Source organism: Bos indicus x Bos taurus, chromosome 21 (genome assembly GCF_003369695.1).
Source record: "Bos indicus x Bos taurus breed Angus x Brahman F1 hybrid chromosome 21, Bos_hybrid_MaternalHap_v2.0, whole genome shotgun sequence".
Classification (NCBI taxonomy): domain Eukaryota; kingdom Metazoa; phylum Chordata; class Mammalia; order Artiodactyla; family Bovidae; genus Bos; species Bos indicus x Bos taurus.
The window spans coordinates 14,017,790-14,032,885 of NC_040096.1; the positions used below are offsets into that span (position 1 = coordinate 14,017,790).

The following is a 15,096-nucleotide window of genomic DNA, read 5'->3' on the forward strand; positions in this document are numbered from 1 at the left end:
GTTAGCCCTGTAACAAATTGCCTTAAATTATTGAAATAGTAATAGGCGCAGCTGGGTAAATAATGCACGGGATGGTGAGGGTCTATATTCGTTAAGAAGTTGCCCACATTGCATGTCTCCCACTGGGTCTGACTCAAAATGATTTGTTCCCGCCCGCCCAATATTTCTCAGTGCTTGACCATCTGCACACTCTCCATTTGAGCCATTGATTGAAATCCCTCATGCATTTCTCAGAGATTCCCCAAGCGGAGACGTCAAGGTTTCACCGCGCATATCTGCAGGGTGGCCACAAAGACACACGTCCTGAGTGTCTTTAAGATGCTTAACAGCGTGTATGCTGAGTGTTTAATCCATCCTGATGATAATGAAACTCGTGACGAGAAACAAGTTGTTCTCGATTACAGGCTGCATTGGAGGCAAATCAATGAACTTGAACCCAAGAAGCCTTTGTTCCCAAAATGCAAATTTTCTCCCCCCCCCCCACCAGCTTTATGGTGCTACAATTAACAAAGAGAATTGTCTAGATTTAAGGTGTACCATGTGACGGTTTGATACACACACGTATTGTGAAATGCTCACCACGACAGTTACCACATCCATCACTTCTCACAGTTACCACTGTGTGTGTGCCTGTGACTATCTCAGGAAGACTGCAAATCTGGTGCTTTCCCGGCAAACCTCAAGTATACGAATACAAGAGTGATAACTATAATCGTCATGCTGTATGTCGGAATTTTTGCCCCGGCCAAAGGAGCATTAAGAAATAGTGTTTTCTTAAGGAAACTTTCCCTGTAATGAGATTCGGCAGAGACTAGCCGTGGTAGGGCTGATGGAGATTAAGATAGGCTCCTTTGAAAGCTCAAGAGACAGAGCATGCAAATCACCATGGAAACCAAGCCACGTTTTATTGTGTAATAGGTTAGCTAATTATCCTAAAAAGGTAAGAAAGCCCATTGCCTAACGGGAGATCAGGGTAGGTATTAATGAATAATACAGCAGGATAACGGAGGAGCAGGGCAGCTATTCCTGCACCCATGGCTCCCTGACCTGCCAGGCAGGACTGGGCAGGAGAGTGTTTCGATACCCTATTAGATGCAGGGATGAGAGGGTTGGCCATGGACTAAGAAGCCCTGTCTCCCCAGCGTCTGAGGCTCCTTGCTGCCTCTCTGATGCTTCCAGTTCCTGTGGAGCTGAGCAGATTTGGAGGGAACAGACAAGTGGGAGCTGATGGTTTTAGTGCCGTGGGATACACCCTCCCGGTGAGAGGCTGGACGGGAACAGGAAGACAGGGAAGGAGAGTGCAAACCCATCCTAGGCGCCTGCCCTGGGAACTTTCACCCATGTTAGCTCACTGAATGCTCCCTAAAGCCTGGTGGTCCAGTGATTAAGAATCCGCCTGCCAGTACAGGAGACACTGGTTCGATCCCTGGTCCAGGAAGACCCCACCTGCCAAGAGACAACTAAGCCCCGGCACCATGGCTGCTGAGCCCTCACACCGAGAGCCTGTGCTCTGCAACAAGAGAAGCCTCCATAATAAGCCCCGGCACCACAGCAAAGTGTGGCCCTGCTCGCCTCAACTAGAGAAAGACTGTGCACAGCCATGAGCACCCAGCTCAGCCTAAAAGAACTTAAAATGAATTTTAAAAGAATTTTTTTTAAACTAGTCTGGACTAAACTAAATTTGTTTGTTTGCTAAATACCAATACGAGCCCAATACTGAGCCTTTTCTTTTTCATTCCAATAAGGACTATGAAGTAAGGGATATGACGATCCTCTCGGTAAACACAGACTAGATTTCACATATGTAGACTCGCCACATTTATTTCAGAACTTTTTATTTTTTAGCAAAATCTTTCTGATTTAAGTAACTTCTCAAACACTCACAACAGTTGTGTAAATCCTTCCTACCATGTCTCTATGCTTTTACTAATCTAAGTGTTAATATGTATCCATACAAACAAAAAGACTTGTGTGTTTTCCATTTCAGGTAATTGGTATCACATGATATTTATATTCTGCAGCTTCATGGCTTCACTTGACATTGAGTTTTTAAGAACTGTGGGTATTGACAGGGTAGATCAATAAGTGAGTTCAGCAACATGGCTGAGTTTATTCCATGAAGGCAAGGGCAGTCATTAGGAATGCGACATATACCTTCAGATTTGAGACTTTCAGACCTAGAATGCGGTCAGTTTATGGAAATGTTCCATGTGGGCCTACAAAGGATGCCTCATCTCTGATGTTTCTGATTCCATGTGTGTCAATTAGATTAAGTATGTAAGTGCCACATGTGTGAGTGTGTGCTCAGTCGCTCAGTCACGCCTGACTCTTTACAACCTCATGGACTGTAGCCGGCCAGGCTCCTCTGTCCATGGGATTCTCCAGGCAAGAATCCTAGAGTGGACTGCCAGGCCCTCCTCCAGAAGTGCCATATACTTACTATTAGAGATGTGTTCACTTACTCTGGTTTCTAAAGAATTATGTTTAAAATTATAGTAGAGGCCTTTACCTGTATTAACAAGTTTGATCATCACAACTTTTCAAAAACATGTATGATGTGAGTCTTATAGACAAAGAAACGGGAGTCTCAGAGCTGGGAAGTGAGAGTCAGGCTTGGCACCTGTCTGCTTTGCAAAGGAGTCAGTCTTCCAGAAGTCAGTATCTGCAACCGAAGAAAGGATCCAGCTGCCAGGGCAAGTAGATACACTTTGGTCTGTGTTTAAATCCAGAGTGGTGAAGCTCTGAAATGATAGCTCTCAACCTCACCTACTGTGCAAAATCTTGCAAACAAAAGTCCGGCCTCTCTGAATTCTGTCTGGCTCCTCTGCACTTGACATTTGGGTTGACCTTCTCTGCTGACTTCGGAGTGTCTCCCTGACTTTCCCCAGTGTGGAGTATCCACCACGGATGTCCTAATACGCCCAGGTCCTCTGGGCCTCATACCCACCCTCTCCCACCTGTCAGGCCTACCCTGACCATCAGGTGACCAAGCAATGGCATGTTCACAGGTGAACAACCAAAACCTGACCCAACATGTCTTTCCACCCTTAACAACTGCACCTGTGGGCCTAATAGAAACTGAAAAGGCAGATTCCCTGTGACACTCAGGTAGCTTAGATACCAGGCCTCCTCCCTGCCAGAGCCCCTCTATTGACCTTAATTCTCTATGGGTAATTTTATCTTCTCCACAAAGATTCCAAAAGTTGTATTAACCTCAAGCCACCCCAAACCTGGACCCACCGCTGCAGAAATGACTTCCTCTTTGTGGGGATCTCCGGGTTGAGCTGTGAGCTCTGTGGGAGAGTTCACAGGCCACGGTCTCAGGATTAGAGCTGAGATCCGAGGAGCAGGCAGGGACCTCACATGCTCCACCTCCTTCCACCCGAGCGTCATGCAAGGCACCTTCCCCCACCCCGTGGGACGCACTGGCCTCATCAGTCCTGCTCCGCTGCGGCCTTTGAGCCAGCACCCGGCCTGGGCCCCGCCCGGCTCCAGCTGTGTCCACTGGACTCTTGGGGAAGGGCCAGGCCCAGGCCAGATGATCTGACATGATGAAAAGGGAAATACTCCACATTCCTTCTGCAGAACACATCTGCCAAATGCCATGCAGTGAGGGGAAGCAGGCTGGGGATTTCTTGAGCAGACCAATACGGCTTCAACCCTAACAAAGTTCCGTGGGGGAAAAAACTGGGTCACCTCTAATGCAGACGAGCTTCCCGGGGACACGAGCATCTGCCGTGGACGGAGCAGGGGGCCAGGGAGCGTGGACGCCAAGGAGAACGCAGGACCCGGCCTTAAGATACTCTCCCAATGTATGCGGACTTCCAGTTTTGGAAAAATGTCTTCATATTCCCAGAAATGACCCAGTGGAACAATCAAATTACATTATTTTCTCCAGTCATCAATGCATAGTGATGATTCCAGACAGAAAGGGCCAAAATCCTCTTTTTAACTCTGTTTTGACTCACACTCAGCCATCACCCCAAGCTTCTCATAAAGGTCCTCCTTTGCCAAAGCTCAGCTTCTTCACCACCAACTAAGGAGGTTTGGTGGGGAAAACCTCAGCGTGTCAGTTTGAACTTGAGTCAAACTAAGCATATTCTACCCAGGACATATTTTTTAATTCATTTTTATTGGAGTATAGTTGCTTTATATAATGGTGTGTTAGCTTCTACTGTACAGCAAAGCAAATGAGTTATACATAAATCCACTCATTTTTAAAATTTCCTTCCCATTTAGGTCATCCCAGAGCACTGAGTAGAGTTCTCTGTGCTATACAGTAGGTTCTCATTATAAACCATTTTATGTGTGCATGCGTGCTTAAGTCACTTCAGTCACGTCCAAATCTTAGCCACCCCATGGACTGCAGCCCACCAGGCTCCTCTGTCCATTGGATTCTCCAGGCAAGAATACTGGAGTGGGTTGCCACACCCTTTTCCAGGGGATCTTCCTGACCCAGGGATGAAACCCGCATCTCTTACATCTCCTGCATTTTATCAGTTCAGTTCAGTTCAGTCGCTCAGTCGTGTCCATAGTCTCAATAGGGTATCCCACAAACTAACATGCCTACCAAGGCCAGGCAGGGACCGTGAATGGCTGAAGCAAGCCAGGTGGGGATGGTGACCTACCTAAGTGGATGTGCCCACCTAAAGGTCCCAGGGTTAATTCAGAGCAGACAGGTTGCTACCACATAGAACACAGGCCCAGAAGCATGCACTCTCATTGGTAGTTGGAAAATCTGGACTTTGATGTAAAATCTCCAATAGTTTTTTGTTGACAACTAATCCAAATGTTTTTACAAAACAAACGCTGAGGACCAAACAAATACATCTGCAAGATGAACACAGCAGATTGTAAGCTCTGGTGCAGTCTTACGGCCTAGACCTGGGATCAACCAATGTAAATCTATCTAACTCAGCTCCAGGGCACCTGCTCACTCCACACAGCACCATCTTGCCAGGTGGAGCCTGGGTGAAACATCCGATTTCCTGGCATGCTGCCTGCATCACTCTGGTTGCTACCTCTCTCAGAGGACTGGAGTTTCTGAGGATTCAAACCCAGAAATGGGGACTTCCCTGGTGATCCAGAGGCTAAGACTCTGTGCTCCCAAAGGAAGCAGACAGGGTTCAATCCCTGGTCAGGGTACTAGATCCCACAGGCCACAACTAAAAAAAGATCCCATGTGCCACAGTGGAGATCAGAGATCCCATGTGTCATAACTAACATTCAGGGCAACCAATAAATAAATAAAATATTTTTAAAAAATATAAATGATGCCCCCAACAACAAGGCTGCCTTCTTCAACCTAATTCCTGCTTTTCCATGGTTCCTTTCCCTGATAGCTCAGTCAGTAAAGAAACAGCCTGCAATGTAAGAGACCCCAGTTCAATTCCTGGGTTAGGAAGATCCCCTGGAGAAGGGATAGGCTACCCCCTCCAGTATTCTTGGGCTTCCCTATGGCTCAGCTGATAAAGAATCCACCTGCAATGCAAGAGACCTGAGTTCAATTCCTGGGTTGAGAAGATTCCCTGGAGAGGAGAAAGGCTACCCACTCCAGTATTCTGGCCTGGAGAATTCCATGAACCGCATAGGCCATCGGGTCACAAAGAGTCAGACACGACTGAGCGACTTTCACTTCACTTTCTCCTCAACTCACAGTAGGATAACCTCGTGATTTTGCTCAATCAATGGTATCAGCTACCCCCCCAGAAGCAGACTACCTTTTTCATTTGCGTCAGATTTGGCATTTCTTTTGCCCCCATCAGCCTTTTGACTATTTTCCTATAGGATCCCTTTAAGATTCTTCCTCAAAGATCCCACCAAGCCTCACACAGTGTTTGCACAACAGGGAGCATTTCACAAGTGTGAAATCAGAGAACAAAGGGCATCGGAAACCTTCAGCCCACTCTCTCTTCTCCGCCCCTGGGCAGGTATTTCTGCCTTAGACCAGCTGACAGCCAGGCTTTCCGTAAGCTGATAGACTTCCAGTGTATCTACATTACTGAGTGCTTGCCATGTGCCAGGTCCTATTCTTAATGAAACCCTCTCAACAATCCTCTAAGACTGGTCCTAACTTGGTCCTACACTACAGATGAGGAGAACAAGGCCAGAGAAGGAAAAAAAACCCTTACGCAGCAAAGTTTGGATGTGAACCCAAGTCAAAGTAACTCCCAGGGAGACAGTGAAGGACAGGGAAGCCTGGTGCGCTGCAGTCCATGGGGTTGCGAAGAGTCGGACACGACTTAGCGACTGAACAACAGCTAAGCAATTCCAGAACCTACGCCCAATGATGCCAGCTGTACAAATTTCATGAGGGTGCTATTATTTTCCCCATTTTACAGATGGAGGAAGAAGCTCAGAAAGATAACAAAACTTCCTAGAAGTCACACCCGGCTTTTAAAAAAACAAAAAAAAAGCAGATTCCCAATTACCTCAGGATGATACTAGGCACAGACCCCAGGGCAATTCTAGATCCACTTCTAAATTTTAACACAAGCTTAGTGGAAATGAAAAACTGATTATAATAAGCATAAGAAAGAAGTCTGATGCTGGCTTTGCTACAATCCCTGCTAATCGTGTTTTTAATTAAAAAGCTAAAAATAAAAGCATACGTGAGATTGGCATGTTGGCTCTTCCCCTTCATCTGTGAGTCTGATTTCCTCCCTATTTACAAGCATGAGCTTGTCTCCCAGCCTTTCACCACTTCATGTGTGGTCCATGGACCAGCAGCCTCAACACCATCTGGGAGTTTCCCAGGAATGTGAAATCTCAGGCCCCACCCCAAGACTCGTGAAATCAGAGTCTGCATGTCAACATACTCTCCAGGTAATGTGCGTACACAGGAAAGTCTGAGATGCACTGGACCCCAGAAGATCTCAAATATCAGCCATTTTATGGACAATTCTCTCTGGGGTATCCAAAAACAGAATTTGACTAGTGAGCACCAGCTTTTAAATACAAAAAACCCAGAGACATAGCTCCTAAACAAGACCAAACTGAGGTGATCACCAGGGATTGTCTCAGAAATCTGTTTCCAGGTGAGTGAGCCCACTTTGGGGGACCCCAAATTACACCTGAATCCTCTGCTCCCGTGGCCCCTAGCCTCAGCGTCATCTGCCACAGTAACTGCGCCTCTGCACCCAGGATGCCCGCCCACCCCCGCCTCTGCACCCAGGATGCCCGCCCACCCCCGCCTCTGCACCCAGGATGCCCGCCCGCCCCCGCCTCTGCATCCAGGATGCCCGCCCGCCCCCGCCTCTGCACCCAGGATGCCCACCCGCCCCCGCCTCTGCACCCAGAATGCCCACCCACCCCGCCTCTGCACCCAAGAGGCCCACCCACCCCCGCCTCTGCACCCAGGATGCCCGCCCACCCCCGCCTCTGCACCCAGAATGCCCACCCACCCCGCCTCTGCACCCAGGATGCCCGCCCACCCCCGCCTCTGCACCCAGGATGCCCGCCCGCCCCCGCCTCTGCATCCAGGATGCCCACCCGCCCCCGCCTCTGCACCCAGGATGCCCGCCCACCCCCGCCTCTGCACCCAGAATGCCCACCCGCCCCCGCCTCTGCACCCAGGATGCCCACCCGCCCCCGCCTCTGCACCCAGGATGCCCGCCCACCCCCGCCTCTGCACCCAGGATGCCTGCCCACCTCTGCCTCTGCACCCAGGATGCCCGCCCACCCCGCCTCTGCACCCAGGATGCCCACCCACCCCCACCTCTGCACCCAGAATGCCCACCCACCCCACCTCTGCACCCAGAATGCCCGCCCACCCCCGCCTCTGCACCCAGGATGCCCGCCCACCCCCGCCTCTGCACCCAGGATGCCCACCCGCCCCCGCCTCTGCACCCAGGATGCCCGCCCACCCCCGCCTCTGCACCCAGAATGCCCACCCGCCCCCGCCTCTGCACCCAGGATGCCCACCCGCCCCCGCCTCTGCACCCAGGATGCCCGCCCACCCCCGCCTCTGCACCCAGGATGCCCGCCCACCCCTGCCTCTGCACCCAGGATGCCCGCCCACCCCGCCTCTGCACCCAGGATGCCCACCCACCCCCACCTCTGCACCCAGAATGCCCACCCACCCCACCTCTGCACCCAGAATGCCCGCCCACCCCTGCCTCTGCACCCAGGATGCCCGCCCACCTCTGCCTCTGCACCCAGGATGCCCGCCCACCTCTGCCTCTGCACCCAGGATGCCCACCCACCCCTCTACAAGTATTCTAGGTTGCTTTACACAGAGCAGTAGAAAGGGCGTCATGGCTTTCAAACTCTTTGCTGAACAATTAGAGGAAAACTGATCTTTTGCCACATGGAAAAACGCACCCAGAAATGAAGTAATAGGGGAATAGCAATGAGCCTTAGGGGCTGTCCATAAAGCGAGTCTAAGAAGATTGTTTTTGAAATTGTCCTTATAAAGTCACATGGCGAGTCCTCGGTGGCCGAGCCGTGGGTGGTAAGGGGCTGAGACCAGAACCATGGAATCCTGGGTTATAAGAAGGTTGGAACTGCTTCGGTCAGAGGCCAGATCTACAATTAGTCCTTGGGGGAGGTGCCCAGGAAGGGACCCGTGGCCAGAAGAAGGACCCAAGCCCAGGAAAGCCAAGACCCTTCTTCCAGGAGGCAGTGCTCGGCCTTTCTCAGGGCCTCCTGGAATTTCATTATCCTGTTCACACTGTACAGATGGGAATTTAATAATTAATTAGGGAGTAGCTCACCCCAGAGCCCGTGCAGGGGGATTATGCAAATCACCCAAGATGTGTGGCAAGGAGCTGAATATTTCATGGTGTGTTTAATTTGCAAATACTACCCACCGAGAAGGCTTAGGCAGGAAACCTATCATCATAATAATTATTATTGCTCATGCAAAACCACTTGAGTTTCCATCAGACGTCTTTCCTTTCAACTGCTTTTGCCAAACATGTCTCCTGAGCAATGTGATATTTTTTTAAAAAATGAAAGAAAAATAAAAGTAACTGCCATGTAAAAGAATATTAGGAATAAAATAAACCTGTTTGGATACAATAAAAACTCACATAGATGCTATCTTTGCTCATCCTGCAACTGTTAATGCTCAAAGAGCTTCTATCTTGTTCATTTTTCTCTTACATGCACTCAGGTTACCAAACGAGCCTGGAAGGTGAATGAAAAGAATCCAAGGCATTCCATCTTATGCAGTCCACACATGCATTAATTAAGCCACCCACTGATTCTGAATACCCCCAATATCCTTCCTATAAATTTCACCTCTGCTTAAAAAAGTCCAGGGTGGTTTTCCATCGCCTCCCCACAAGAACACTCAATGTTCTAGCTTGTGTGGATAACAAGGTCTAGAGGACCACGTACCCAAGGACTTCTAGCTAATTCCATCTGTTCCACAACCATCACCACCAGCACTGATTGCAAACTCGATCATCAAGAACAGGGTCAGCAAACTTTTCCTGTAAGAAGCCAGTAATAAATATTTCAGGCTTCGCTGGCCTCACAGCCTCTGTTGGAATGTCTCAATGCTGCGGCCATAGGGGAAAGCAGCCACAGACAATGTGTAAACAAAGGAGCATGGTTGTGTGCCAATAAAACTTTATTTACAAATCAGGTGGCGGGCCAGATTTGGCTGCCATCCAAACCTCCTGGTACTTGGAGTCCCGCTATAGCATTTCTTAAGATCTCCTGCAACCTTATTTTAAAAAACAAACAAACAAACCAAAAAATGATGGACTCTCTCTCTGTAACTCTGAACATGTGTATATGCTGATCCAATTGTACTAGATTAAACCAGTGGTTGGTTCCCACATTGGGCAGCTTCTGGAGACCAAGATCAGCTTTGTGGGCCTGTAAATTGTATAGTGGAATGGGGTACCACTCTTAGAAGGGCCCCAGGCCCCATGCTTCATTTAATTTTCTGCTGTCACTCTCTTGAAATTCTTAATAATTTTTATATAAGGGGCATTTTTATTTTGCACTGAACCCCAAAATTATGTTGCTACTCCTGCTGGAGACATGAAAATCAAAGATTGTCACAACTTGAGGAGGTGCTGTTGGCATCTGGTGAATAGAGACAAATGATGCTGCTAAACAACCTATAACCCACAAAACATCCCCCCGACCACCACCATACAATTATCAAAACGTCAATAGTGCCAAGGTTGAAAAGTTCTGGATTAACCTGTGTAAAATTGCCAATATTATACCATATCTGACCTATTGAATACCAATAAAGTCATTTTGCATAGTGCAACCTCATTTAACTGCGTTTTACGTCTTTGCTCCTGCTGCTGCTGCCAAGGCGCTTCAGTCGTGTCCGACTCTGTGCGACCCCAGAGACGGCAGCCCACCAGGCTCCCCCGTCCCTGGGATTCTCCAGGCAAGAACACTGGAGCGGGTTGCCATTTCCTTCTCCAATGCATGAAAAGTGAAAGTGAAGTCACTCAGTCACGTCTGACTCTATGCGACCCCATAGACAGCAGCCTACCAGGCTCCTCTGTCCATGGGATTTTCCAGGCAAGAGTACTTACAGGACCTAATAAAAATATTTACAAACCAGGAAAAAAGCCCTCTCAGTCTATGTGTTTCTGATTTCTTTTTGTTCACCACAAATAAGCCTCTTTGAACCTGCCTCCAGTTGATGTCCTCATGGATTCGTTTCCTGATTCCTCCAAAGAAGAATACTTACAAATGGCAAAATTTTTTAAGATTCTGGAACATATTCAGTAAAAATGAATCTCCCACCTACCCCGCCCTCATCCCTGATCCCCTTCTAGAGCAGTCCTATATTTAGAGTGTTCTCGTTTGTCCTCTGCAGACATTTTGTAATCGAGGACAGTCTGCTGCTGTTGTTTAGTAGCTAAGTTGTGTCTGACTCTTTGGAACACCACGGACTGTAGTGTACCAGGCTCCTCTGCCCATGGAATTTTCCAGGCAAGAATACTGGAGTGGGATGCCATTTCCTTCTCCAGCGGATCTTACTGACCCAGGAATCGAACACACATCTCCTGCATCTACCACATTGGCAGACGGATTCTTTACCACTGAGCCACAGGCAAGCCCAGGGACATTCTTTGTGCTCAATTTCCCTCTTGGTTCCTTTAGGACATCCTTTATCCGCCAGCCTGAAATGCACCGCAGAGATCTCCTACACCAGGTCCCAGTCCTGCTTCTGTTTCCCATTTTGGTGGGGGCCGCTTACTTCCTTAATAAGGATCCCAAACCTTCCAGAGCCTTCTCCTCCTGCAACTCTGCCTCCTGGAATCAGCTTATCAGATACCCCTTCTCCCCCTTTTTTGAAGTCCTGGCTGAATAAAAAGCAGTGCTCCATTTTCCATTTTCTAATTTCTCTCCCTGGGTGCTCTTTGTCACAGAACGTACATCTATTTAAAGTCTGTCAGGACCCAGCGCCTGTCAACGTCGTTGAACAGAATAAAAAGCTCTTGAGCCTGATCCAGGCCAGCTCTCTATACATAGACTTGACCCTCATTTCTGTTCCAAAAAGAGCAGGAAAGAGACAGCCTGAGGTTGGAGGCTGTAACTTCCCCAGTATTGATTCTGACTCGCAGAGTGACGGCGGGTCCTGGGTATATGTGACCACGGACGTGCTCATAAATTATTAATACCACTTCTGAATTAAAAAGAGAGACCAGCAGAAGCAACCAGAAAAGCATAAGCAGGCCGAGAACACCAGTTCAAGAGTTCGATTAATTATTTAGCGCTATTTAACCACAATCTTGATTCAAGGGCAACATTTGAGTTGCGAGAAGCGAGAAGCGTGTAGGAAAATGTGGCTCTGACCCCAGGCAGCAGCAGATGGCTGCTGGGGGAACAGCAGGTCCCTGGGAACCTGCCCTTCTCTTCCTTCTTGACCCTTCAACTCCCACGGCCACCGGATTTTGTCTCCCAGGAGGAAGGCTGTAGGCTCTCACTTCCCCTAACCCTCCAAGGAGGTGAGGGTGAGATGCCCTGGGTCAGTCATCCTGGCTGCTTAATGTCAGACGCGGGAGCTTAGTGATGGGGAGAAGGCTGAGCCAAGAGTGGTCCCTAGGACCTAGGCGGGTCTGGTGCTCACCTCCCCCGGGCCCGCCTGTCCTCACACGGCAAAGCGAACAGAGGGTGTAGAGGATGGGACGGCAGCAGTGGCGTGATTGTGGCTTGACAGGAAATCCCTCCACAGCTCCTCCAGCTGAACCTTTCTGCCTCCCAGCCCAGGCACCCCGCTCAGCTGCATCCTTATCTAAAAGGGTGCCTTGGGGTGGCAATGCCCGGAGGAAGCGTGCAGGATACACTGGGTAAAAGAGCAGAAAGGAAGCCATGTGGAACAGCAAAGGATTCTCTTTTTTGTGATTTCTTCCTATTCACCTTATTTTTTTTTCATTTATTTTTAATTGGAAAATAGTTGCTTTGCAATGGTGTGTTGGTTTCTGCCAACAGAATCAGTCGTAAGTATACATATATCCCCTCCCTGTTGAGCCTCCCGCCCACCCCACCACCATCGCACAACTCTGGGTCGTCCCAGAGCACTGAGCCGAGCCCCCAGCGTATTACAGAAGCTTCCCACCAGCTATCTGTTCCACACGTGGTAATGTGTACACGTCGACGTGGCTGTCTCACTTCCTCACACCCTCTCCTTCCCACTCTGTGTCCATAAGTCCATTCTCTGTGTGTGCCGCATCTCTATTCCTACCCTGCAAATAGATTCATCAGTACCATTTTTCTAGATTCTATCCTCTATGCATTAATATTTAATCATTGTTTTCCTCCTCCTGACTTACATCACTCTGTAAACAGGCTCTAGTTTCATCCACCTCACATCAACTGACTCAAAGTTGCTCCTTTTAATGGCTGAGTAATATTCCATTGTATGTCTATGTACCACAACTTCTTTATCCTGGAATGGCAAAGGATTCTTAATTTTAACTTCCCGGCCTCATTGTGATAGAAAAGCCTGTGCTGCTTGTGTATGTGTGTGGTGAAATTCATGACATTAAATTCACCATTTTAAGTATTTTAAAGTGTACACTTCAGTGGCCTTAAGCACGTTCATGCTTTTGTGCAACCATCATCACCATCCATTTCCAGAACTTTTTCATCATCCTAAGCTGAAACTCTGTGCCCATTCAAAAGTAATCCCTCATTTCTTCTCTTTCCAGCCCTTGGCAACCACTCTTTCTTTCCATTTGTGAGAATGTGATTATTCTAGGTACCTCGTTTAAGTGGAATTACACTGTATTTGTCTTTCGTGACTGGCTTATTTCACTTAGCATAATGTCATCAAGGTCCATCTAGGTTGTAGCAAGTGTCAAAATGCCCTTCCTTTTTAAGGCTGAATAATATTCCGTTGTTTGCGTAGAATACATTTTGTTTCTTCCTTTCCTCTGTCCATGAACACGCTCATGGTTGTTTCCGCCTTTTGGCTATTGAATAGTGCTGCTATGAACATGGGGTGTACAAATATCTGAGGTTCTCCAGGCAAGGATACTGGAGTGGGTTGCCGTACCCATAATCCAGGGGATCTTCCCAACCCAGGGATCAAACCCATGTCTCCAGCATCTCCTGCATTGGTAGGCGGTTCTTTACCACTAGCACTACCCAGAAGTCCCTTTTTTATAAACACATATGCCCAACAGACATTTTATTTCATTAGCTCTGTTAAGAGTCCTGGTAACCTACATTTTTAACAAGACCTTCCCCCTCAGCTGATTCCAAGGCCAGACCAGGTCTGGGAAACAAGGAACTAGATCCCAAACAAATTGAGTTGATCCGGTCTAGAGTCCTCTTTGCAGTTCCTCTGTAGTCAGATGGGTTCTGTAGTAATCCCACCCCAGTGAAAGTAAAAATAGCTTCCATATTATAAATGTCAGCTCCAAGAGCCTGAACAGGGGACATCTGACTGTCCTCTTTAGAATAGGGAGACCAGGAACCAGGATTCAAGCTCATCTCTCTCATCCAAACACCATGCTATTAGGCTCACAGACTAAGCTTCTCTGACTCCTCTAAGCAGGTTGCAGCTCTCCTGGGTCACTCAAGATGCCATCCAACACCACAGGATAAGAGGACAGTAAGTCCCCTATGTATGAGCAAGTTGTATTCCGAGAGTGCATGCCTAAGTCCAATTTGTTATTAAGTCCAACACAGTTAACCTAGGTACCCAGCTAGCACAGTTGGCTATATAGTACTGTACTGTAATAGGTTTATAATACTTTTCACACAAACACAACATATAAAAGACAAACACACAAAAAATTAAGGGCCTCTTCCTCTTTCCCTCCGAGAAGGCAGCGGAGGCAGACTGTACAGCCATGGCCAAGATTAAGGCTCGAGACCTTCGCGGCAAGAAGAAGGAGGAGCTGCTGAAACAGCTGGAGGACCTGAAGGTGGAGCTGTCCCAGCTGCGCGTGGCTAAAGTGACAGGCGGCGCGGCTTCCAAACTCTCCAAGATCCGAGTGGTTCGTAAATCCATCGCCCGTGTACTGACCGTCACTAACCAGACTCAGAAAGAGAACCTCAGGAAATTCTATAAGGGCAAGAAGTACGAGCCCCTGGATCTGCGGCCCAAGAAAACACGTGCCATGCGCCGCCGACTCAACAAGCATGAAGAGAACCTGAAGACCAAGAAGCAGCAGCGGAAGGAGCGGCTGTACCCCCTCCGGAAGTACGCAGTCAAGGCTTGAGCATCCAGCTGTCAATAAAACAGACAGACCACTGGCAAAAAAAAAAAAAAAAAAATAAGAAAGCATTTTTGATCTTACAGTGCAGTACCTTGAACAGTACATCACAACAGCTGGCACACAGGGGCTGGCACGGAGTGAACAGGCCAGAAGAGTTCCTGATGGAGGAGGGAGAGGAGGTGGGAGACGGTAGACCTGAAGGCTCGTCGGCAATAGGAGACAGAGGGCAAGCTAAGAGTTCACTCACGCCTGACATTGATGGCAAGGGTTCTGCTTCCTTGCTGGATTTAAGTGTATCTACCAGTATTCTTGCCTGGAAAATCCCATGGAAAGAGGAGCCTGGTAGGCTGTAGTCCATGGGGTCGCTAAGAGTCGGACACGACTGAGAGACTTCACTTTCACTTTTCACTGTCATGCATTGGAGAAGGAAATGGCAACCCAC

The 15,096-nt window shown here is 48.4% G+C and overlaps 1 pseudogene across 1 annotated transcript; it reads left to right on the top strand.

The window, feature by feature from the left end:
- Positions 1 to 14,240: 14,240 nt before the first annotated feature.
- Positions 14,241 to 14,690, top strand: LOC113879834 (annotated as a pseudogene). Its single transcript, XR_003507479.1, has one exon. The product of XR_003507479.1 is annotated as a 60S ribosomal protein L35 pseudogene (transcript).
- The last annotated feature ends 406 nt before the right edge of the window (positions 14,691 to 15,096 follow it).